Raw genomic sequence first — 25,254 nt, 5'->3', positions numbered from 1 at the left:
GCAATGTGCAATTACAGAGGAACATAAATAACATGGATGATGGATTGCACACAGATTGCATTGCAGAAGGCTATACGTGGTTACGTGAGGGATATCCTGTAATGTGAGATGTCAGTTACGTGAGGGGTAACCTGCAATGTGAGATGTCATGGATCATCTGATGGTTTCTGTTTGTGCTCGGTGAAACTGCTTCATTATTTACATTATAAAGCCTGATGCCTAAATATGCCTTCTGAATATAACTGGTAACCGGAGCAGTTGTTAGACTGTACTAGCGTGTTTGTATGTATTTTTCCTTCGGTATCTTTAGTTGCTTTCTGTCCTTTAGGTAACTGGTGCAGTATTTCTTTTAGTGAATAGGTATCAGCTATACATGATTTTTAATAACAGTTTCAAAGTTTAGTAGAAAATACTACAGTTTGTTTTGCTGCTGTTCATGACTAGTGCTGTAGTGTTACGGCGCTATTAGTTTCCTAAGCAAACAGGTATGTAATTGTATGAGCATTAGCTGTCAGTGATCTGTTGGAAATAGTCTTACCTTCGGTACAGCGATGTTACTAAAATACAGGAGGGTGCCTTCTGATCCGGAGTCTGGACACAAGCAAAATGAAACTAGAATGAGGACCACGGAAGCGCTTTTATTTAGTGCTCGTCTGTGTTCATACTTGTGATTACGTCATTGGAGGGGGGGTGAGAACCGCAAAGCAACTTTGGGCTAAACGCACGTATCAAAAAAGTAATACAGGGTATAGACCAGCATGCTGAAAACCGTTATATTAAAAAAATAATAACTTTATGATGAAAATACTGTGCATTTATTGTTTCAGACTAGCATACTTTCATTATTAAAAGCTTTCAAATAAAAATAAAACATTTTTTGGGTGAACTGTCTCTTTAAATTAAAGGAAAAGTAGAGAATACATAGAGCATATTGCATATTTTTTACTATGCATAATGTAATATTTTATATTACAATCTTTTCAAATGAAAGAAGGTGCAGGGGTTTAGAGACCTTCATATATGCAAATATACAGTATTAAAACTAAACCTAGATTATTATGTTGCATTGAATCTATATAAAAAGCCAGCAAAGTTAAATATTTACAAGCATTTTAATCTACAACAATCCGCCTAGCTCCTTTACAATCCATAATGAATGCCTCTGCCAGACTCATCTTCCTTACACTTCGCTCTTCATCTGCTGCGCCTCTCTGCCAATCCCTTCACTGGCTTCCTCTTGCCTCTAGGATCAAACACAAAACTCTCACTCTTACATACAAAGCCCTCAACTGCACTGCTCCCCCCTACATCTCAGACCTTGTCTCCAGATACTCTCCCTCCCGTCCCCTTCGCTCTGCTCATGACCTCCTACTCTCCTCCTCTCTTGTCACCTCATCACACTCCCGTTTACAGGACTTCTCCAGACTGGCTCCCATCTTGTGGAACTCTCTGCCTCGCTCCACAAGACTCTCTTCTAGTTTTAAAAGCTTCAAGTGCTCCCTAAAGACTCTACTGTTCAGGGACGCATACAACCTACGCTAACCTTTCCTATTACCAGTTCCTCTCCTCCACTGCAATCCCCTGAACCCTCTTAGCATGTAAGCCTAAGAGTCCAGCTGTTTGTAGATCACCTTCTTAAAAGCTGACTACAACAGTGCAACTCTTGGCAGGGCCTTCTACCCTATAATTGTTTTCTTGTACTCCCCTTTGTTTATAGCGCTGCGGAATCTGTTGGCGCTCTACAAATAACCGATAATAAATAAATAATAATAAAATTATGTCCCTTATAGTCAATAAATATTTTGAATTCATTTTTAAAATGTGCAAGGTACTGCCACAATAACACTTCAGCTAACTATGATCATTGTTTACAGGTGAAGAATAAGATATGAGACCTGGTAGCTTCTCTAGGACCGTATTTACAACTAGATGTCACTTGGAGGTTTAGACCCTTTTCTTTATGGATTTCAGAGTAATTGCAAGTCACTAGCTATGGCCTACGTCCTTTTGTACATGGAGACTGCGTTAAGCAGAATATAAAATAGCACTTGTACCTAAAATAATGGTGCACCATCTATTGGAAAGCCTTACTGGAGCAAATCTACTTCTCTTATATACTGATAAATATATATCTAGCTCCCAGTAGTGCATTGCTTCTCTTTCAACAATAGATACAAAGAGAATGAAGCACATTTGATAAGAGAAGTAAACTGGAAAGTTGTGTAAAATTGCATGGTCTGTCTAAATCATGAAAGAAAAGTTTGGGTTTCATATCTCTTAAAGGCGATTGTGGGGCTTATATTTTGAGGATCTGGCTTAAACCCAGGCTAGAATAATTAAATTCTCTTCCATATCCAGCAGCACAAATAATTGCCATCATTCTCTGGATAAGATCTAGAGTCCTATCTATCAAAGGTCTGTCGGACCTGATCCGACAGTATGGATCAGGTCCGACAGACATCGCTGAATGGGGAGAGCAATACGCTCTCCGTATTCAGCATTGCACAGCAGCTCTTGTGAGCTGCTGGTGCAACGTAGCCACCTGCAGACTCGCGGCCAATCGGCCACCAGCAGGCGGGGTGTCAATCAACTCGATCGCACTCGATCGAATTGAATTGTGGCGATGTCTGTCTGCCGCCTCAGAGCAGGCGGACAGGTTATGGAGCAGCGGTCTTTAGACCGCTGCTCCACAACTTGCGTTTCTGGCAAGTCTGAAGACTCGCCAGAAACACGGGCCCTCAAGCTCCATCCAGAGCTTGATAAATGGGCCCTCTAGACTGTCGTAATTAGTTGTCCTGATTGTTGCATTGTTACTTATGAAAAGGCACAAGGTTTCACTTACTTTAGCTTCTTTACTATGAAGATCCACTCCAATCCTGCAACACAAAGTATTATTTACTACACCCATCTCAAGAATGAAGAACTAGGCTAGATTACAAGTGGTTCTTGTATGTTCTTTGTATTATTTAGAATATGTGACAGTAATATTTTCAATAACGAGCCTTAAGAATACTAAGTTTTCATGTGTGCTAACCTTTCCACGTTAAGATCTAAATCAAGAAACAATGCTGAAAATGCATATTTTACATACCTATGTTCTTCACATAGAAAATAATGTACTTTTAATTATGAAATATATACCTCTACATATATCGGATACTGTTCATGTAAAATATATATCTATACCTATATAGTTATAGTAATAGATATACAGGTATAAGTATATACAAATATTATTATCAGTTATTTGTAGAGCGCCAAAAGGTTCCACAGCGCAATAAACATGGGTCTAATATGCAAGGTGACAATTATGAGAGACAACGGGATAGAGGGCCCTGCTAAGAGTTTTATTGTTGAAAATCATCCGTCATGAAAGTGATATACAAAGCAGCTAGGCTCGTAGGCTTACATGCTAATGGGGTTCAAGGGGATAACTAAAGAAGAGGAAGATAGATAGAAAGATGTTAGTGTACATTATATGCATCCCTGAACAGAAGAGTCTTTAAGGAGAGCTTGAAAGTTTGAAAATTAGGGGAGAGTCGTGTAGAGCGAGGCAGAGAGTTCCACAAAATAGGGGCCAGTCTGGAAAAGTCTTGTAAACGGGAATGTGAGAAGGTAACAAGAGAGGAAGAGAGAAGGAGGTCATGAGCAGAGTAAAGGGAACGGGATGGTGAGTATCTGGAGACTAGGTCAGATATATAGGGGCATATTTATCAAGCTCCGTATGGAGCTCAATGCCCCTTGTTTCTAAAGACCGCTGCTCAATAACTAATCCACCTGCTCTGAGGCAGCGGACAGAAATCAACCCGATGAAATACGATCGAGTTGATTGACACCCCCTGCTAGCGAGAATCTGCAGGGGGTGGCATTGCACCAGCAGTTCACAAGAACTGCTGGTGCAATGATAAATGCCGACAGCGTATGCTGTCAGCATTTATCGATGTGCGGCGGACATGATACGCTACTTCATATCATGTCCGCTCGCACAATGATAAATATACCCCATACGGTGGAGTGTTATTAACAGCTTTAAAAGTTAGAGTCAGGATTTTATGTTTTATTCTGGAGGCATAAAAGGGACATTATTCTGTAAGTGAAGAACAATGGAATGTGAAATATGTACAATAAATATACAGTAAAACACATAAACACAACGATACATAAGTATATATATATATGCATTGTAGCTCCTTGCAGCCAAGTAGCTTAAAACATGAAAAATATGTATGAAATATTCATGTTAAATAAAGTGTTATAGTGAGTATGTACTGTAAATATTTCACATTCCAATGTTCTTCACATAGGGTAATTTGATCTAAGCATTTATAAATAGATATTCCTATATATATATGTATATATATATATATATATATATATATATATATATATATAATCATCTATATATATAGGTATAGATAAATATTTTAGCATAAAACATCAGATATATAGAAATATGTATTTATAAGTAAATAGAACATATTCTTCTATGAGAAGAACATTGAAATGTGAAATATTAATATTTCATTTTGGGTTAGCACACTTGATTAAACACGATCAGGTTTTCACGACTTGGGTGTTTTTTTTAACTTTGGCTTTTTGCGTGTAGGGTAAGCACGTGAGTGAAAACGTTTTACTTTCAACTTGTAATACATGCAGAATCAGACGCATGCTAAAAGCCGGTCATGCACAGTTAGCGCGGGAGCATTAAATAGTGCTCCACTCATAATCTAGCCCTATCTTGGTGTAAACCCGTATAGTAATGGAACTAATAGATTGATACTAATTGGTTTGGAACACAATAATAAATAATGATTTACATACACCTAGATTACGAGTTTTGCGTTAACAGGGGTGCGGTGCTAACGCTTAGTTTATGCTCACCGCTCACCTACAGACAACGCTGGTATTACAGGTTTTTTTAAACCCGGCGTTAGCCTCTAAAAAGTGAGCGGAGAGCAAAATTTAGCTCCACATCTCACCTCAATACCAGCACTGCTTACGGTAGCGGTGAGCTGGCTAAACGTGCTCGTGCACGATTTCCCCATAGGAATCAATGGGGCAGTTTCGACTGAAAAAAACCCTAACATCTGCAAAAAAGGAGCGTTCAGCTCCTAACGCAGCACCATTGATTCCTATGGGGAAATAAAAGTTATGTTTACACCTAACACCCTAACATGAACCCCGAGTCTAAACACCCCTAATATTACACTTATTAATCCCTATTCTGCCGCACCCGACATCGCCGACACCTACATTATACTATTAACCCCTAATCTGCCGCTCCAGACACCGCCGCCAAGTACATTATACTTATGAACCCCTAATCTGTCGCCCCCAACATCTCCGCCACCTACATTATATTAACCCCCAATCTGCCACCCCCAATGTCGCCGCAACTATATTAAATGTATTAACCCCTAATCTGCCACCGCCAACGTCGCCGCCACTATAATAAAGTTATTAACCCCTAAACCTAAGTCTAACCCTAACCCTAACACCCCCCTAACTTAAATATAATTTAAATAAATCTAAATAAAACTACAATTAAATAAATTATTCCTATTTAAAACTAAATACTTACCTATAAAATAAACCCTAAGCTAGCTACAATATAACTAATAGTTACATTGTAGCTATCTTAGGGTTTATTGTTATTTTACAGGCAAGTTTGTATTTATTTTAACTAGGTAGAATAGTTACTAAATAGTTATTAACTATTTAATAGCTACCTAGTTAAAATAAAGACAAATGTACCTGTAAAATAAAACCTAACCTAAATTACAATTACACCTAACACTACACTATAATTAAAATAATTTCCTAAATTAACTACAATTAACTACAATTAAATAAAATAAACTAAAGTACGAAAAAAAGCAAACACTAAATTACAGAACAAAATAAAAATTACAAGAATTTTAAACTAATTACACCTATTCTAATCCCCCTAATAAAATAAAAAAGCCCCTTAAAATAATAATAATCCCTACCCTATACTAAATTACAAATAGCCCTTAAAAGGGCCTTTTGCGGGGCATTGCCCTAAAGTAATCAGCTCTTTTACCTGTAAAAAAAAAAATACAATACCCCCCCAACTTTAAAACCCATCACCCACACACCAAACCCTACTCTAAAATGCACCGAATCCCCCCTTAATAAAACCTAACATTAACCCCTTGAAGATCACCCTACCTTGAGACGTCTTCACCCAGCCGGGCACAAGTGGTCCTCCAGAGGGGCAGAAGTCTTCATCCGATCCGGGCAGAAGAGGACCTCCAGACGGGCAGAAGTCTTCATTCAGGCGGCATCTTCTATCTTCATCCATCCGGAGCGGAGCGGGTCCATCTTCAAGACAGCCGACGCGGAGCATCCTCTTCTTCCGACGACTCCCGGCGAATGAAGGTTCCTTTAAATGACATCATCCAAGATGGCGTCCCCTGAATTCCAATTGAATGATAGGATTCTATCAGCCAATCGGAATTAAGGTAGGAAAAATCTTATTGGCAGATCCAATCAGCCAATAGAATTGAAGTTCAATCCTATTGGCTGATTCAATCAGCCAATAGGATTGAGCTCGCATTCTATTGTCAAGGTATGTAAGGTTTGTCTCAGAGTGTGTAATGCATGCAACCTATGTGACCCGCTCAGTCTCACACCAAACCTGAGACTCTAGGTAACTATAGAGTCAAGTTCTTGCTCATAGACGTGAGGGGACTCAGAGCAGTCAGAAATTGAATGGAGGATGATATAGTGTAATATAGTACAGGAGAGAAAGTGTGGCAATAAATCCAAAACACAGTCAGAGAGTAAAGATGTAGCTAATGTGTGCTACATAAAGTAACAAGGTTACTGGTGTTGCTATATGTGTGGCAGTATAATGGGTAGCGTTTACAAAAATGAATATTCAGCCTCCTAAGTATAGAGTCCAGCTGAATTGTGCTGCAGCTATCTGGTTTAAATAAGCTAACAAGTTTAGGCTGTAGCTGAGTATAATTCTAGGTATCCAGCAATCATCCTCCTGGTAGTGGCTCATGTTGACAGAGGTAGCTGGTGATCCGAGTGCAGCGTGAGCTGCTCGTGGCTCAATTGACGTGAGGAACAGCTGAGAGATTCAGCGATGGTTCTGTGTGCAGTGTGAGCTGTGTGTGACTTGCTGGATATGCGGCTGGGCTGAGAGAGTCTGTGATTGTTCCGTGTGCAGCGTGAGCTGCGTAACTTGATACAAGTGCTATAACGTAAGCAGCAACAATGTTACTATCCAGTTGCAGATGTATCTGTAGAATAGCTGTATATCTTAAGTAGCTGGAACAAGTTCCTTGGTTATCCTTGATTTGGACTAAGCAGAGCGCTTCCTCTACCGGCTGGTTTAACCTGAAAAGTCAAAATACTTAGCCCTGAACAGGATTAGGAGGAGCCTTAAGTAGATTCTGGGAGGAAATCATTAAAGGAACAGGACAGAACATAACAGAACACCAACTCCAAGGAACCGCTCCGCGGATCAAGGGCCGGGTCAGTCCGGGCGGCTGCGGTGATAATCCAAGACAGGTGAGGAGCAGAAAGATTAGACGAGGGCTCCCAGGAATCCTCTTCAGCACCAAAACCTTTCCACCTGACGAGATATTGTAGAACCCTACGGCGGTATCGTGAATCCAGGATGGCCTGGACCTCGTACTCGTCACCCGTAGCTATCGGGGAAGGAGGAGATGAAGGACTGAAATCGGATCTGACCGGGTTGTAGGGCTTGATCAGAGCGAAATGGAACATTGGGTGGATTCTGTATGAGGAAGGCAGAGTTAGCCTGACAGCATTTCGGTTCAACACCCTCTCTATAGGAAAAGGACCTATGAAGAGAGGGGCCAATTTTTTGGAAGGGATGGCCAACTTCAGATGTTTGGTGGAAAGCCAAACTTTGTAACCAGGGTTGTAAAGAGGTGCGGTTGATCTCCTAATAATAGCATTTTAGTTTTTTTTGTGCTTCCTGCATGATAAGTTTTAAGGAAGTGAAACCCTGAGCTATAGAGTTGAACAGGTCATTGACTACAGGGGATTCAGTTTCTGATTGGTTGTTTAGGTGGTAGGTGGGATGAAATCTGTAGTTGACAAAGAACAGAGTCTTTTTTGTGGAGCTGTTGATGGTATTGTTGAAAGAAAATTCGGCAGACGGTAAAAGGCTCAGCCAATCATCCAGTTGAGAGGAACAGTAACACCATAGAAACTGCTCCAGTGTTTGATTTCTTTCTTTCACAGAAACCGTTGGTCTGTGGATGGAAGGCAGTAGACATTCGTCTCTCTATCTTCAGCGTATTGCAGAGATGTGTCCAGAACCGGGAGGTGAACTGGGTTCCCCTATCCGTGGTTATGGTGTCAGGTTGTCCATGTAAGCGGACAACATGGTTGAGGTAGAGTTGTGCAGTTTCTTTGGCAGTAGGTAAGCCAATAGCTGGTAGGAAATGAGCCATCTTCGAGAAGTGGTCAACGACCACCAGTATAGTGTTGTGGTTACCAGAAGTGGGAAGGTCCACTATGAAGTCCATAGCGATTGACTTCCAAGGTCTTTCTGGTACTGGCAAGGAGAGGAGACAGCAATAGGGATGTTGTCTCAGGTGTTTATTCTGTGAGCAGATACCACAGGTTTTAATATAGTCCATCACATCGTGTTCCATCTGTGGCCACCAATATTCTCTACGGATCAGGTGTAGCATCTTGTGTATACCTGGATGACCAACTAGTTTGGAATCGTGGGCGGATTGTAAAATCGCTTGTCTCATGGAGACAAGGACGTACAACTGTTTACCGTGATACAAGAGACCACTGGCAGCTTTTTGGAGATGGAGAGTGCCTGTGGAGGAATCCACGGACTGTTGCCTGATGAGATGTGTGTAGTCAGTGGTGGTGAGACCTATGAGTCTGTCGTGGGGTATGATGGCGTCTGACCCGATATAGGAATCAGGTCTTGGGTCTCTTCTGTATAGTGCATCTGCCTTACCATTCTTCTTCCCGGGTCTATAGGTTATTACGAAATTGAATCTACTGAGGAAGAGACTCCACCGTACCTGGCGAGAGCTGAGGGTTTTATTGGTCTTGAGGAACTGCAGATTCCTGTGATCCGTATAGATAACAATCGGAGTGGAGGTGCCTTCTAGGAGATGCCTCCAGAACTCCAAGGAGTCCTTAACAGCTAGCAGTTCCTTATCTCCGCTAGCGTAGTTCAGTTTTGCATTGTTCATAAGCCTAGAGTAATAGGAGACCGGATGCAGTGGTTGAGTAGGAGAACTTCTCTGTGATAGGACTGCTCCAATTGCATGATCCAAAGCATCGACTTCTAGGATATAGGGAAGCGATGTGTCGGGGAATTGCAGTATGGGTGCTGTGACAAACTTCTGTTTGAGAAGTCAGAAAGTGGCATCAGCTTGTTCATTCCATTTGAATCTCTGGTCCTTCTTTGTCAGAATGGTCATGGGCTTTATTATACCGGAGAAACCCTGGATAAACTTCCTATAAAAATTAGAGAAGCAGAGGAATTTCTGTATATCCTTCTTGGAAGAGGGAGTAGGCCAGTTGGTGATCGCCTCAACCTTATTGTTTTCTATTTTGATCCCCGAGTGGGAGATTTGATATCCAAGGAAGGATATGGCAGTTGAATTAAAGATGCATTTTTCTACCTTTAAGTAGAGTGAGTTTGCCCTCAGGCGCATTAGAACAGCCTTGACATGAGTTATGTGATTTGTAAGAGTATCGGAGTAAATCAGAATATCATCAAGGTAGATGACCATTACTAAGTCCAACAAGTCATGGAATAGGTTGTTCATGAAATGTTGGAACGTAGCGGGGGCATTACTAAGCCCGAATCGCATGACCGTATACTCGAACAAGCCATACCTTGTCCGAAATGCGGTCAGCCATTCATTGCCCTTCCTGATCCAGACTAAGTTGTAGGCGCCCCGCAGATCCAGCTTGCTGAACACCTTTGCCCCCTGTAGCCGTTCGATTAATTCAGGTATGAGCGGAAGGGGGTACCTGTTCTTTTCGTTGGTGCATTCAATTCTCTGTAATCTATAATTGGTCTGAGGCTTTTGTCCTTATTTCTTACGAAAAAGATACCTGCACCTGCTAATGAGGTGGAGGGTCTAATGAACCCCTTCTGTAAGTTTTCGTCTAGATAATCCTTCAGGTGTTTGAGTTCTGTATCGGATAGTGGGAACACTCGACCGTATGGAACAGAGGAGTTGGGGAGCAACTCTATTGGGCAGTCATACGGCCTGTGAGGTGGCAAGGCCTGAGCCTCCTTTTTGTTGAAGACGTCAGCAAATTCTCTATAACAATCAGGTACATTGTATTCAGAAATGTGCATGAGCATGTGTGGAACTTTGGCCTTGCAGTATCTTTTGCAGAACTCAGATTGGAAAAGTAGTTCACCTGTACCCCAGTGAATGGTGGGGTTATGGAGTTTCAACCAGTTGTATCCTAATATTATAGGGAATAAAGTTGTGAGTATGACTTCAAAAACTTTATACTCAGTGTGCCCTGATGTGAACGTAAGTTTTATGGGAATTGTTTGGTATGTGATTGGCCCTGACTTTATGGAAGAACCATCAACAAGTCTGATAGGTAGTGAGTTAATTTTTTTTATTAGTGGTATCTTTTGTAATCGAACATAGTCATAATCTATGAAATCTCCTGTTGCTCCGGAGTCAATCACGGCCTCTGAAAGTGCTTGATGTTGCTCCCACTGCAGGGAAACAGAAAAGCAAAGATGAGATGATGCCTTATAGTTATTAACATGACACACCGAGTCAAAATGAGACTTACCCTTCCTTTGTCTTGGGAGATTGGGGCAGTCCTTAACTGCATGGTCTGTACTGGCACAGTACATGCAGAGGTTGTGCAGTTTGCTTCAAGCTTTTTCTTCAGGCTTAAGTGGGCCCTTCACAAAGGCAATATCCATGGGTTCCTCGGTTGCCCGGGACGGCGGGACTGATGTGGTGAACCTTTTCCCAGAGTATTCGGTGCTGCCTTTTTTGGACTTCCTTTCCCGAAGGCGTCTGTCTATCAAGATGCACAGGGATATCAGACACTCAAGGCTTGTGGGCATGGATATCCGAGCTAGCTCATCTTTGATACTCTCACTGAGACCCAGTCAGAACTGATTTTTTAGGGCATGCTCGTTCCAGAGGGTGTCAGGAGCCCATCTTTTGTACTCTGCTATATAGTCCTCGACTGGGCGCCTTCCTTGTCTGAGACCACGTATAGCTGTTTCTGCTGTGCATTGTTTGTCATGATCCTGGTATAGGAGTGACATCGCAGAGAAGAAGGAATCCAGTGAGTTGAGGATAGGGTTGTTAGATTCATAGAACGTGTTAGCCCAGGTTCTTGCCTCACCTGAGAGGTAAGATATAACAGTCAGTACACGTAGACGATCATTGGGGAACATTTTCGGTTTGAGTTGGAAATACAGGGTAAAGGAATTTTGGAAATCCCTGAAATGTGATCTATCCCCAGACAATTTTTCAGGGGGACAAATCTGTGGCTCGGGGAGTTCACTTGTTGCTGCCTTTGATAACATTTGTTCGTTTATGAACTTGCGGAGTTGCTCGTTTTCTGACTTAATTTCACGTAAGCCTTGCAGCATGAGATCCATGTTCTGGGACAGGGCCCCCACCATTGATGACAGCTCAGTTAGATCCATTCAAATTTCCAAGTAGGCTGGTATGCAAATTCTTTTTAAGGCTAAGTATTATGTTAAGGTATGTAAGGTTTGTCTCAGAGTGTGTAATGCATGCAACCTATGTGACCCGCTCAGTCTCACACCAAACCTGTGACTCTAGGTAACTATAGAGTCAAGTTCTTGCTCATAGACGTGAGGGGACTCAGAGCAGTCAGAAATTGAATGGAGGATGATATAGTGTAATATAGTACAGGACAGAAAGTGTGGCAATAAAATCCAAAACACAGTCAGAGAGTAAAGATGTAGCTAATGTGTGCTACATAAAGTAACAAGGTTACCGGTGTTGCTATATGTGTGGCAGTATAATGGGTAGCGTTTACAGAAATGAAAATTCAGCCTCCTAAGTATAGAGTCCAGCTGAATTGTGCTGCAGCTATCTGGTTTAAATAAGATAACAAGTTTAGGCTGTAGCTGAGTATAATTCTAGGTATCCGGCAATCATCCTCCTGGTAGTGGCTCAGAACCACGTTATCCACTTACGTTGTTTGCCTATGCTGTTTAGTGGGGAATGAGATGAAAGGCTATACACAGTCACTTGCCTGTTACCGGTATGCTGGAGTTACTCTGAGACTTGAGGGCGTTTAGGCGGTTTTGGAGGAAACCGGATTGTGCTGCAGGCATGTTGACAGAGGTAGCTGGTGATCCGAGTGCAGCGTGAGCTGCTCGTGGCTCGATTGACGTGAGGAACAGCTGAGAGATTCAGCGACGGTTCAGTGTGCAGTGTGAGCTGCGTAACTTGATACAAGTGCTATAACGTGAGCAGCAACAATGTTACTATCGAGTTGCAGATGTATCTGTAGAATAGCTGTATAGCTTAAGTAGCTGGAACAAGTTCCTTGGTTATCCTTGATTTGGGCTAAGCAGAGCGCTTCCTCTACCGGCTGGTTTAACCTGAAAAGTCAAAATACTTAGCCCCGAACAGGATTAGGAGGAGCCTTAAGTAGATTCTGGGAGGAAATCCTTAAGGAACAGGACAGAACATAACATCTATTGGCTGTTCCAATCAGCCAATAGAATGCAAGCTCAATTCTATTGGCTGATTGCATCAGCCAATAGGATTTTTCCTACCTTAATTCCGATAGGATTCTATCAGCCAATCGGAATTCAAGGGACGCCCTCTTGGATTACGTCATTTAAAGGAACCTTCATTCGTCGGGAGTCATCGGAAGAAGAGGATGCTCCGCGTCGGCTGGTTTGAAGATGGACCCGCTCCGAATGGATGAAGATAGATGCCACCTGGATGAAGACTTCTGCCCGTCTGGAGGTCCTCTTCTGCCTGGATCGGATGAAGACTTCTGCCCCTCTGGAGGACGACTTGTGCCCGGCTGGGTGAAGACATCTAAAGGTAGGGTGATCTTCAAGGGGTTAGTGTTAGGTTTTATTAAGGAGGGATTGGGTGGGTTTTAGAGTAGGGTTGGGGGTGTGGGTGGTGGTTTTTAATGTTGGGGGTGTATCGTATTTTTTTTTTACAGGTAAAAGAGCTGATTACTTTGGGGCAATGCCCCGCAAAAAGCCCTTTTAAGGGCTATTTGTAATTTAGTATAGGGTAGGGATTTTTATTATTTGGGGGGCTTTTTTATTTTATTAGGGGGATTAGATAAGGTGTAATTAGTTTAAAATTCTTGTAATTATTTTATTTTTTTCTGTAATTTAGTGTTTTTTTTCCATACTTTAGTTTATTTAATTTAATTATAGTTAATTGTAGTTAATTTAGGGAATTAATTTAATTATAGTGGCAGTGTTAGGTGTAATTGTAACTTAGGTTAGGTTTTATTTTACAGGTACTTTTGTCTTTATTATAGTTAGGTAGTTATTAAATAGTTCATAACTATTTAATAACTATTGTACCTAGTTAAAATAAATGCAAACTTGCCTGTAAAATAAAAATAAACCCTAAGATAGCTACAATGTAATTATTAGTTATATTGCAGCTATCTTATTGTTTATTTTATAGGTAAGTATTTAGTTTTAAATAGGAATAATTTATTTAATTGTAGTAATTTTATTTCATTTTATTTAAATTATATTTAAGTTAGGGGCGTTAGGGTTAGGGATAGACTTAGGTTTAGGGGTTAATACATTTAATATACAGGGAGTGCAGAATTATTAGGCAAGTTGTATTTTTGAGGATTAATTTTATTATTGAACAACAACCCTTTCTCAATGAACCCAAAAAACTCATTAATATCAAAGCTGAATAGTTTTGGAAGTAGTTTTTAGTTTGTTTTTAGTTATAGCTATTTTAGGGGGATATCTGTGTGTGCAGGTGACTATTACTGTGCATAATTATTAGGCAACTTAACAAAAAACAAATATATACCCATTTCAATTATTTATTTTTACCAGTGAAACCAATACAACATCTCAACATTCACAAATATACATTTCTGACATTCAAAAACAAAACAAAAACAAATCAGTGACCAATATAGCCACCTTTCTTTGCAAGGACACTCAAAAGCCTGCCATCCATGGATTCTGTCAGTGTTTTGATCTGTTCACCATCAACATTGCGTGCAGCAGCAACCACAGCCTCCCAGACACTGTTCAGAGAGGTGTACTGTTTTCCCTCCTTGTAAATCTCACATTTGATGATGGACCACAGGTTCTCAATGGGGTTCAGATCAGGTGAGCAAGGAGGCCATGTCATTAGATTTTCTTCTTTTATACCCTTTCTTGCCAACCACGCTGTGGAGTACTTGGACGTGTGTGATGGAGCATTGTCCTGCATGAAAATCATGTTTTTCTTGAAGGATGCAGACTTCTTCCTGTACCACTGCTTGAAGAAGGTGTCTTCCAGAAACTGGCAGTAGGACTGGGAGTTGAGCTTGACTCCATCCTCAACCCGAAAAGGCCCCACAAGCTCATCTTTGATGATACCAGCCCAAACCAGTACTCCACCTCCACATTGCTGGCATCTGAGTCGGACTGGAGCTCTCTGCCCTTTACCAATCCAGCCACGGGCCCATCGATCTGGCCCATCAAGACTCACTCTCATTTCATCAGTCCATAAAACCTTAGAAAAATCAGTCTTGAGATATTTCTTGGCCCAGTCTTGACATTTCAGCTTGTGTGTCTTGTTCAGTGGTGGTCGTCTTTCAGCCTTTCTTACCTTGGCCATGTCTCTGAGTATTGCACACCTTGTGCTTTTGGGGACTCCAGTGATGTTGCAGCTCTGAAATATGGCCAAACTGGTGGCAAGTGGCATCTTGGCAGCTGCACGCTTGACTTTTCTCAGTTCATGGGCAGTTATTTTGCGCCTTGGTTTTTCCACACGCTTCTTGCGACCCTGTTGACTATTTTGAATGAAACGCTTGATTGTTCGATGATCACGCTTCAGAAGCTTTGCAATTTTAAGAGTGCTGCATCCCTCTGCAAGATATCTCACTATTTTTGACTTTTCTGAGCCTGTCAAGTCCTTCTTTTGACCCATTTTGCCAAAGGAAAGGAAGTTGCCTAATAATTATGCACACCTGATATAGGGTGTTGATGTCATTAGACCACACCCCTTCTCATTACAGAGATGCACATCACCTAATATGCTTAATTGGTAGTAGGCTTTCGAGCCTATACAGCTTGGAGTAAGACAACATGCGTAAAGAGGATGATGTGGTCAAAATACTCATTTGCCTAATAATTCTGCACTCCCTGTAGTGGCGGCGACGTTGGGGGCGGCAGATTAGGGGTTAATAAAATGCAACTAGTGTTTGCGAGGCGGGAGTGTGGCGGTTTAGGGGTTAATATATTTATTGAAGTGGTGTCGATGTCCGGTCGGCAGATTAGGGGTTAAAAACTTTAGTTAACTGTTTGCAATGTGGGGGGGGGGCTCGGTTTAGGGATTAATAGGTAGTTTATGCGTGTTAGTATACTTTTTAGCACTTTAGTTAAGAGCTTTATGTTACGGCGTTAGCCCATAAAACTCTTAACTACTGACTTTTAAATGCGGTAGGAGTCTTGACAGGAGAAGCTGTACCGCTCACTTTCTCCAAGACTCGTAATACCGGTGTTAGGAAAATCCCATTAAAAAGATAGGATATGCAATTGACGTAAAAGGATTTGCGGTATTCTCGAGTCACGGAAAAAAAGTGAGCGGTACACCTGTACCTGCCAGACTCGTAATACCAGCGGGCGTTAAAAAGCAGCGTTGGGACCTCTCAACGCTGCTTTTTAAGGCTAACGCAAGACTCGTAATCTAGCAGATAGTTTTTTCTTTAAAATATACTCTAAGCTCACAAACTAAAGCTGTGTCCTGCTTCCTGTTGGACAGCTGCCACTTCTGCATGGCTCTGAACTTATACTGTAATATTAATAAATTCTTGCAATCCATATTAAAGGGACAGTAAAGTCATAATTAGACATTCATGATTTAGACAGAGCATACAATTTTAAACAACTTTCCAATTTACTTCTATTATTTAATTTGCTACCTTCTCTTGTTATCCTTTGCTGAAAAGTTAATTTAGGTAAGCTCAGGAGCAGCAAAGAACAAACGGCTAGATTACGAGTTTTGCGTTATGAGGGGTGCGGTTATTGTCACCGCTCACTTACCTACAGCGCTGGTATTACAGGTTTTCCTAAACCCGGCGTTAACAGGCAAGAAGTGAGCGTAGAGCAAAATTGAGCTCCATACCGCACTCCAATACCAGGGCTGCTTAAGGCAGCGGTGAGCTGGTTGTACGTGCTCGTGCACAATTTTTCCATAGACATCAATGGGCAGAGCCGGCTGAAAAAAAGCCTAAAGCTCCGTAACGCAGCCCCATTGATTCCTATAGGAAAACAAAATTTATGTTTACACCTAACAGCTTAACATGAACCCTGAGTCTAAACACCCCTAATCTTACACTTATTAAACCCTAATCTGCCGCCCGACATCGCTGACACCTACAAATATACTTATTAACACCTAATCTGCTGCCCCCAACATCGCAGACACCTACATTATATATATATTAACCCCTAATCTCCCGCCCCCAATGTCGCCGCAACCTACCTACACTTATTAACCCCTAATCTGCCGCCCCCAATGTTGCCGCCACTATAATAAACATATTAACCCCTAAACCGCTGCACTCTTGCATTGCAAACACTAGTTAAATATTATTAACCCTTAATCTGCTGCCCCTAACGTCGCCGCCCCCACCTACATTTATTAACCCATACTCTGCCGCCCCAACGTCACCGCCACTATAACTAAATGTATTAACCCCTAAACCTAATTCTAACCCTAACACCCCCTAACTTAAATATAATTAAAAGAAATCTAAATAAAAATTCCTATAATTACCTAAATAGTACCTATTTAAAACTAAATACTTACATGTAAAAAAACCCTAAGCTAGCTACAATATAATTAATAGTTACATTGTAGCTAGCTTAGGGTTTATTTTTATTTTACAGGCAAGTTTGTATTTATTTTAACTAGGTAGAATAGTTACTAAATAGTTATTAACTATTCCAATCAGCCAAATAGAATGCAAGCTTAATCCTATTGGCTGATTGGATCAGCCAATAGGATTGAAGCTCAATCCTATTGGCTGATTGCATCAGCCAATAGGATTTTTTCACCTTTTATTCCGATTGGCTGATAGAATTTTATCAGCCAATCGGAATTCAAGGGACGCCATCTTGGATGACGTCACTTAAAGAAACATTCATTCGGGAAGAAGACTTCGTTTGAAGAGGATGCTCTGCGCCGGATGTCTTGAAGATGGACCCGCTCCTCGCTGGATGGATGAAGATAGAAGATGCCATCTGGATGAAGACTTCTGCCCGTCTGGAGAACCACTTCTGCCGGCTTAGATTAAGACTTCTCCCGGCTTCATTGAGGACTTCTTGCCTCTTCGTTGAGGACTTCTCCTGGCATCTTTTAAGGATGGATGTCGGCTCTTCAAAACTGTAAGAGGATCTTCAGGGGTTAGTGTAAGGGTTTTTTAAGGAATTATTGGGTGGGTTTTATTTTTAGGTTAGGGTTTGGGCAGCAATAGAACTAAATGCCCTTTAAAGGGCAATGTCCATCCAAATGCCCTTTTCAGGGCAATGGGGAGCTTAGGTTTTTTAGTTAGCTTTTTATTTGGGGGTTGGTTGTGTGGGTGGTGGGTTTTACTGTTGGGGGGGTTGTTTGTATTTTTTTTTACAGGTTGTGTGGGTGATGGGGCAATGCCCCACAAAAGGCCCTTTTAAGGACTATTGGTAGTTTAGTTTAGGGGTTTTTTTTTATTTTGGGGGGCTTTTCTTATTTTGGGGGGGATTTTTTTTTATTTTGATAGGGCTATTAGATTAGGTGTAATTAGTTTAAATATCTGATAATTTGTTTTTTAATTTGTGTAATTTAGTGTTTTTTTTGTAATTTAGGTAATTGTATTTAATTTAGGTAATTAATTTAATTGTAGTGTAAGGTTAGGTTTTAGTGTAACTCAGGTTAGGTTTTATTTTACAGGTAAATTTGTATTTATTTTAGCTAGGTAGTTAGTAAATAGTTAATAACTATTTACTAACTATTCTACCTAGTTAAAATAAATACAAACTTGCCTGTAAAATAAATATAAACCCTAAGCTAGCTAAAATGTAACTATTAGTTATATTGTAGCTAGCTTAGGGTTTATTTTACAAGTAAGTATATAGTTTTAAATAGGTATTATTTAGGTAATGATAGGAATTTTTTATTTATATTTCTTTTAATTATATTTAAGTTAGGGGGTGTTAGGGTTAGGGTTAGACTTAGGTTTAGGGGTTAATAACTTTAGAATAGTGGCGGCGACGTTGGGGGCAGCAGATTAGGGGTTAATAACTGTAATGTAGGTTGCGGCGATGTTAGGGACAGCAGATTAGGGGTTAATAATATTTAACTAGTGTTTGCGAGGCAGGAGTGTGGCGGTTTAGGGGTTAATATGTTTATTCTAGTGGCGGCGATGTCCGGAGCGCCAGATTAGGGGATAATAGTTTTATTTTAGTGTTTGCGATGTGGGAGGGCCTCGGTTTAGGGGTTAATAGGTAGTTTATGGGTGTTAGTGCACTTTTTAGCAGTTTAGTTAAGAGTTTTATGCTACAGCTTTGTAAATTGCGTAAGTTAATTTGCGGTACGGCCAAAAAAGTGTGCGGGACAGCTGTACCTACACTCATAATAGCAGCGGTAGTGAAAATGCAGTGTTATGAGCCTTAACGCTGCTTTTTTACTCATAACGCAAAACTCGTAATCTAGCCGCTAGGTTCTAGCTGCTGATTGGTGGCTGCATATATAAACTGATTATCATTGGCTCACCCATGTGCTCAGTTAGAAACCAGTAGTGCATTGCTGCTTATTCAACAAATAATACCAAGAGAATTAAGCAAATTTGATAATAGAAGAGTTGTTTAAAATTGTATGTTCTACCTAAATCAGAATAGAAAAATTTTGGGCTTCATGTCCCCTTAAGGCTTATTTAGCCTCTCTACAATTCTATTTAACCACCTCAACTATTGATCATTTGTTGGCAATGTTAGCCCATGTAATTGTTCCCCACTTAACAGTACACATTTACCCTAGCACTTTTGAATCTTTATCATATAGCAATGTTTCAGCATTATATTCCCAAAACTGCTGCAACTTCACAAACTTAAAGGGACATTAAAAAAATATTGTTAATCATTTTTGAACAATTCAAAATGGCTGCCAAACCACATGACGTATAAACTTCTCTTGAACAAATCTGAATGTTAGTCATAAGATAACTCTATAAACAAAATTTCAAGTCTGTCCCATAAGCGGTTTCGGAGAAGAAGATTTTTGTAGTTTTTAAAAACAGCGCATACGAAACAAAATGGCTGCCAAGCTATGCAATGTATGGCTTTCAAATTGCACATACTAATGCGCACTATAGACCTCTACAATTTGCAGAAGTTTCTTGAAAATTAGCAAATGTTTTATTTCATGAAGTCGACTGCACAGTGCGAATTTTGACTGCAATATTGCCTTTAGGGGTCATGACTATATGTAATCATGTGTCTGCTACACTGTAATACAGTTAAATAATGTAAACATAATGCATAAAGTGCAAATTTATTCAATTAAACAACGATAAAAAGGTGAATGGCTCATAGCAGCCATGTTGATTATGGAAAAATCGTAGTTTGAAGAAAAAAAATTATTTCATGATTTAGAAAGAGCATACAAATTTAAACATCTTTTTAATTTACTTCTATTATCTAATTTGCATCATTCTCTTGATATCCTTTGCTGAAAAGCATATCTAGATAGGCTCAGTAGCTGCTGATTGGTGGCTGCACATAGATGCCTCATGTGATTGGCTCACCCATGTGCATTGCTATTTCTTCAACAAAGGATATCTAAAGAATGAAGCAAATTAGATGATAGAAGTAAAACAGAATGTTGTTTAAAATTGTATTCTCTATCTGAATCATGAAAGAAAAATGTTGGGTTTAATGTCCCTTTAAGTGTTTACCAATATTTATTAAATATTCTAAAACGTACAGTACCTTATAATATTTATAGTTTTTAATAAGTCATAGTTTGCATGAGATTCCAAGAGCGAGTGACCTTGTTTGACTTATTACGCTATTGTTCTGCATGGCCTTAACATAACTAGCGCTAAACATCTTACATGCATGCAGCGCATAGAATACTTATTGATTCACGAGGGTCAATTTAACAAGTCCCGGGCGGGCGGACATGATTCGCTGTAGAGAATCATGTCCACCCGACATCACTAAATGCCGAAAGCGTATTTAACATTGCACAAGCATTTCTTGAGAAATGCTTGTGCAATGTCGCCCCCTGCGCACTCGCGGCCAGTAGCAGGGGGTGTCAATCTTCCTGATCGTATCATATCGGGAAGATTTCAGTCCTAAAAGGTGGCAGAGAAGTTAAGCAGCAGCGCTGCTTCTTAACTTCCGTTTCTGGCGAGCCAGATGGGCGTAGAAAGCAGCATCCGCTGCTTGTTAAATCTACTCCATAGTATCTGACTATAGAAAGACAATTGGCTAGATTACGAGTTTTGCGGTAAGAGCCACTCGGTGCTAACTTGCAAGTTATTGTCACCGCTCACCCTATTGCGCTGCTATTACAGGTTTGCATAAACCCGGCTTTAGCAGGCAAGAAGTGAACGTTAAGCAAAATTGAGCTCCGTACCGCACTCCAATACCAGAGCCGCGGTGAGCTGATTTTTTAGAGCTGGCTGAAAAAAAGTCTAACACCTGCAATAAAGGAGCGTAAAGCTCCATAACACAGCCCCATTGATTGCTATGCAGAAATAAAAAGTTATGTTTGCACCTAACACCCTAAAATAAATCTAATAAAAAATTCCTATCATTAAATAAATAATACCCATTTAAAACTAAATACCTATAAAATAAACCCTAAGCTTGCTACAATATAACTATTAGTTACATTGTAGCTAGCTTAGGGTTTATTTTTTATTTCACAGGCAAGTTTGTATTTATTTTAACTAGGTAGAATAGTTACTAAATAGTTATTAATTATTTACTAACTACATAGCTAAAATAAATACAAATTTACCTGTAAAATAAAACCTAACCTGTCTTACACTTACACCTAACCTTACACTACAATTAAATAAATTGCCATCTGGATGAAGACTTCTGACGGCTTGGATGAAGACTTCTGCCGCTTCGTTGAGGACTTCTGCCGGCTTCATTGAGGATGGATGTCCGGTCTTCAAAAACTGTAAGTGGATCTTTGGGAGTTAGTGTTAGGTGTTTTTAAGGGTTTATTGGGTGGGTTTTATTTTTAGCTTAGGGTTTGGGCGGAAAAAGAGCTAAATGCCCTTTTAAGACCAATGCTCATCCAAATACCCTTTTCAGGGCAATGGGGTACTTAGGATTTTTAGTTAGGATTTTATTTGGGGGTTTGGTTGTGTGGGTGGTGGGTTTTACTGTTGGGGGGTTGTTTGTATTTTTTTTTAAAGGTAAAAGAGCTGATTTCTTTGGGGCAATGCCCCGCAAAAGGCCCCTTTAAGGGCTATTGGTAGTTTATCGTAGGCTATGTTTTTTTTTAATTTTGGGGGGGCTTTTTATTTTGATAGGGCTATTAGGTTAGGTGTAATTAGTTTAAATATTTGATCATTTCTTTTTCATTTTGTGTAATTTAGTGTTTGTTATTTTTTTGTAATTTAGTTAATTGTATTTGATAAATGTAATTTATTTAATTGTAGTATAAGGTTAGGTGTTAGTGTAAGACAGGTTAGGTTTTATTTTACAGGTAAATTTGTATTTATTTTAGCTAGGTAGCTAGTAAATAGTTAATAACTATTTACTAACTAGTCTACCTAGTTAAAATAAATACAAACTTGCTTGTGAAATAAAAATAAAACCTAAGCTAGCTACAATGTAACTATTAGTTATATTGTAGCAAGCTTAGGGTTTATTTTATAGGTAAGTATTTAGTTTTAAATAGTTATTATTTAGTTAATGATATGAATTTTCTATTAGATTTATTTTAATTATATAAAAGTAGGGGGTGTTAGGGATAGACTTAGGGTAAGGTTTAGGAGTTTATAACTTTAGTATAGTGGCGGCGACGTTGGGGGCGGCATATTAGGGGTTAATAAATGTAGTAGGTGGCGGCGAGTTAGGGGCGGCAGATTAGGGGTTAATATCAAATAATATTATATTTAACTAGTGTTTGCGATGCGGGAATGCGGCGGTTTAGGGGTTAATATGTTTACTCTAGTGGCGGCGATGTCCGGAGCGGCAGATTAGGGGTCAATCATTTTATTTTAGTGTTTGCGATGTGGGAGGGCCTCGGTTTAGGGGTTAATATGTAGTTTATGGGTGCTAGTGTACTTTTTAGCACTTTAGTTATGAGTTTTATGTTACGGCATTTTAGCATAAAACCCATAACTACTGACTTTCAGTTTACGTTATGGATCTTGTAGTTTTAGGCTGTACTGCTCACTTTTTGGCCTCCCAGGCAGACTCGTAATACCGGCGCAAAGGAAGTCCCATTGAAAAAGGACTTTTTGAAAGCTGCGGTAGCTACGTTGTGTTCCGGCCCAAAAAATGTGCGGTGCAGCTAAACCTGCAAGACTCGTAATACCAGCAGTAGTGAAAAAGAGCCATAATGCTGCTTTTTCACCCGTACCGCAAAACTCGTAATCTAGCCGAATAGTAGCTCCAGGTGTTTGACAGGTAGTGCTTAAAGAGACATACAAGGGTAAAAAGCAAATTCTAAAATGTGCTGGAGCATTTTGTTACTGCACTTTTGCTTGCATACAACTATGTATTTGACCCCTGTAAAATGGTTAAACACATAGTTATAGAAAGCACCAGAGCAGCATTTTACTTGTATTATCTTGTTTGCTTCATTCACTTTGTTTTTGGGGTTGGTAATGCTGCTTACAGCAACAGTAGTGTCACTATTTACATGCTAGCACACTCACAGTAGTGTCACTATTTACATGCTAGCACACTCACAGTAGTGTCACTATTTACATGCTAGCACACTCACAGTAGTGTCACTATTTACATGCTAGCACACTCACAGTAGTGTCACTATTTACTTGCTAGCACACTCACAGTAGTGTTACTATTTACATGCTAGCACACTCACAGTAGTGTCACTATTTACATGCTAGCACACTCACAGTAGTGTCACTATTTACTTGCAAGCACACTCACAGTAGTGTCACTATTTACATGCTAGCACACTCACAGTAGTGTCACTATTTACTTGATAGCACACTCACAGTAGTGTCACTATTTACATGCTAGCACACTCACAGTAGTGTCACTATTTACATGCTAGCACACTCACAGTAGTGTCACTATTTACATGCTAGCACACTCACAGTAGTGTCACTATTTACTTGCTAGCACACTCACAGTAGTGTCACTATTTACATGCTAGCACACTCACAGTAGTGTCACTATTTACTTGCTAGCACACTCACAGTAGTGTCACTATTTACATGCTAGCACACTCACAGTAGTGTCACTATTTACATGCTAGCACACTCACAGTAGTGTCACTATTTACTTGCTAGCACACTCACAGTGGTATCACTATTTACATGCTAGCACACTCACAGTAGTGTCACTATTTACTTGCTAGCACACTCACAGTAGTGTCACTATTTACATGCTAGCACACTCACAGTAGTGTCACTATTTACTTGCTAGCACACTCACAGTAGTGTCACTATTTACTTGCTAGCACACTCACAGTAGTGTCACTATTTACATGCTAGCACACTCACAGTAGTGTCACTATTTACTTGCTAGCACACTCACAGTAGTGTCACTATTTACATGCAAGCACACTCACAGTAGTGTTACTATTTACATGCTAGCACACTCACAGTAGTGTTACTATTTACATGCTAGCACACTCACAGTAGTGTCACTATTTACTTGCTAGCACACTCACAGTAGTGTCACTATTTACATGCTAGCACACTCACAGTAGTGTCACTATTTACATGCTAGCACACTCACAGTAGTGTCACTATTTACATGCTAGCACACTCACAGTAGTGTCACTATTTACTTGCTAGCACACTCACAGTAGTGTCACTATTTACATGCAAGCACACTCACAGTAGTGTTACTATTTACATGCTAGCACACTCACAGTAGTGTTACTATTTACATGCTAGCACACTCACAGTAGTGTCACTATTTACTTGCTAGCACACTCACAGTAGTGTCACTATTTACATGCTAGCACACTCACAGTAGTGTCACTATTTACTTGCTAGCACACTCACAGTAGTGTTACTATTTACATGCTAGCACACTCACAGTAGTGTCACTATTTACATGCTAGCACACTCACAGTAGTGTCACTATTTACATGCTAGCACACTCACAGTAGTGTCACTATTTACATGCTAGCACACTCACAGTAGTGTCACTATTTACATGCTAGCACACTCACAGTAGTGTCACTATTTACATGCTAGCACACTCACAGTAGTGTCACTATTTACATGCTAGCACACTCACAGTAGTGTTACTATTTACATGCTAGCACACTCACAGTAGTGTTACTATTTACATGCTAGCACACTCACAGTAGTGTTACTATTTACATGCTAGCACACTCACAGTAGTGTTACTATTTACATGCTAGCACACTCACAGTAGTGTTACTATTTACATGCTAGCACACTCACAGTAGTGTCACTATTTACATTCTAGCACACTCACAGTAGTGTCACTATTTACATGCTAGCACACTCACAGTAGTTAAATGTTATATCGAAAGATATAAGTGGATTCCTTATAATGCTGCACTTTTTTTTCTGTTGAAGATGATAATGATATGCAAGAGATATAAAGAGTTAATGATAAAATGATTTACATAACATGATATTAAGGCAAATATATAACGTCAGGGCTTGTCCTGTTATATTTTAAATTGATATACATTGAAATACATGTTGCTAAAATAATAATACAGGAGATTATTGGTTGTGAAGAGGCATTAAAGGGACAGTAAATTTATAAGACGACATTTATGATTTAGACAAAGGGGCATATGTATCAAGCTCCGTATATGTATCAGCAGTTGTGAA

This window comes from Bombina bombina, chromosome 2, assembly GCF_027579735.1.
Source record: "Bombina bombina isolate aBomBom1 chromosome 2, aBomBom1.pri, whole genome shotgun sequence".
NCBI lineage: Eukaryota > Metazoa > Chordata > Amphibia > Anura > Bombinatoridae > Bombina > Bombina bombina.
The sequence above is the reverse complement of the archived record's forward strand: the minus strand, read 5'-3'. Positions refer to the sequence as shown.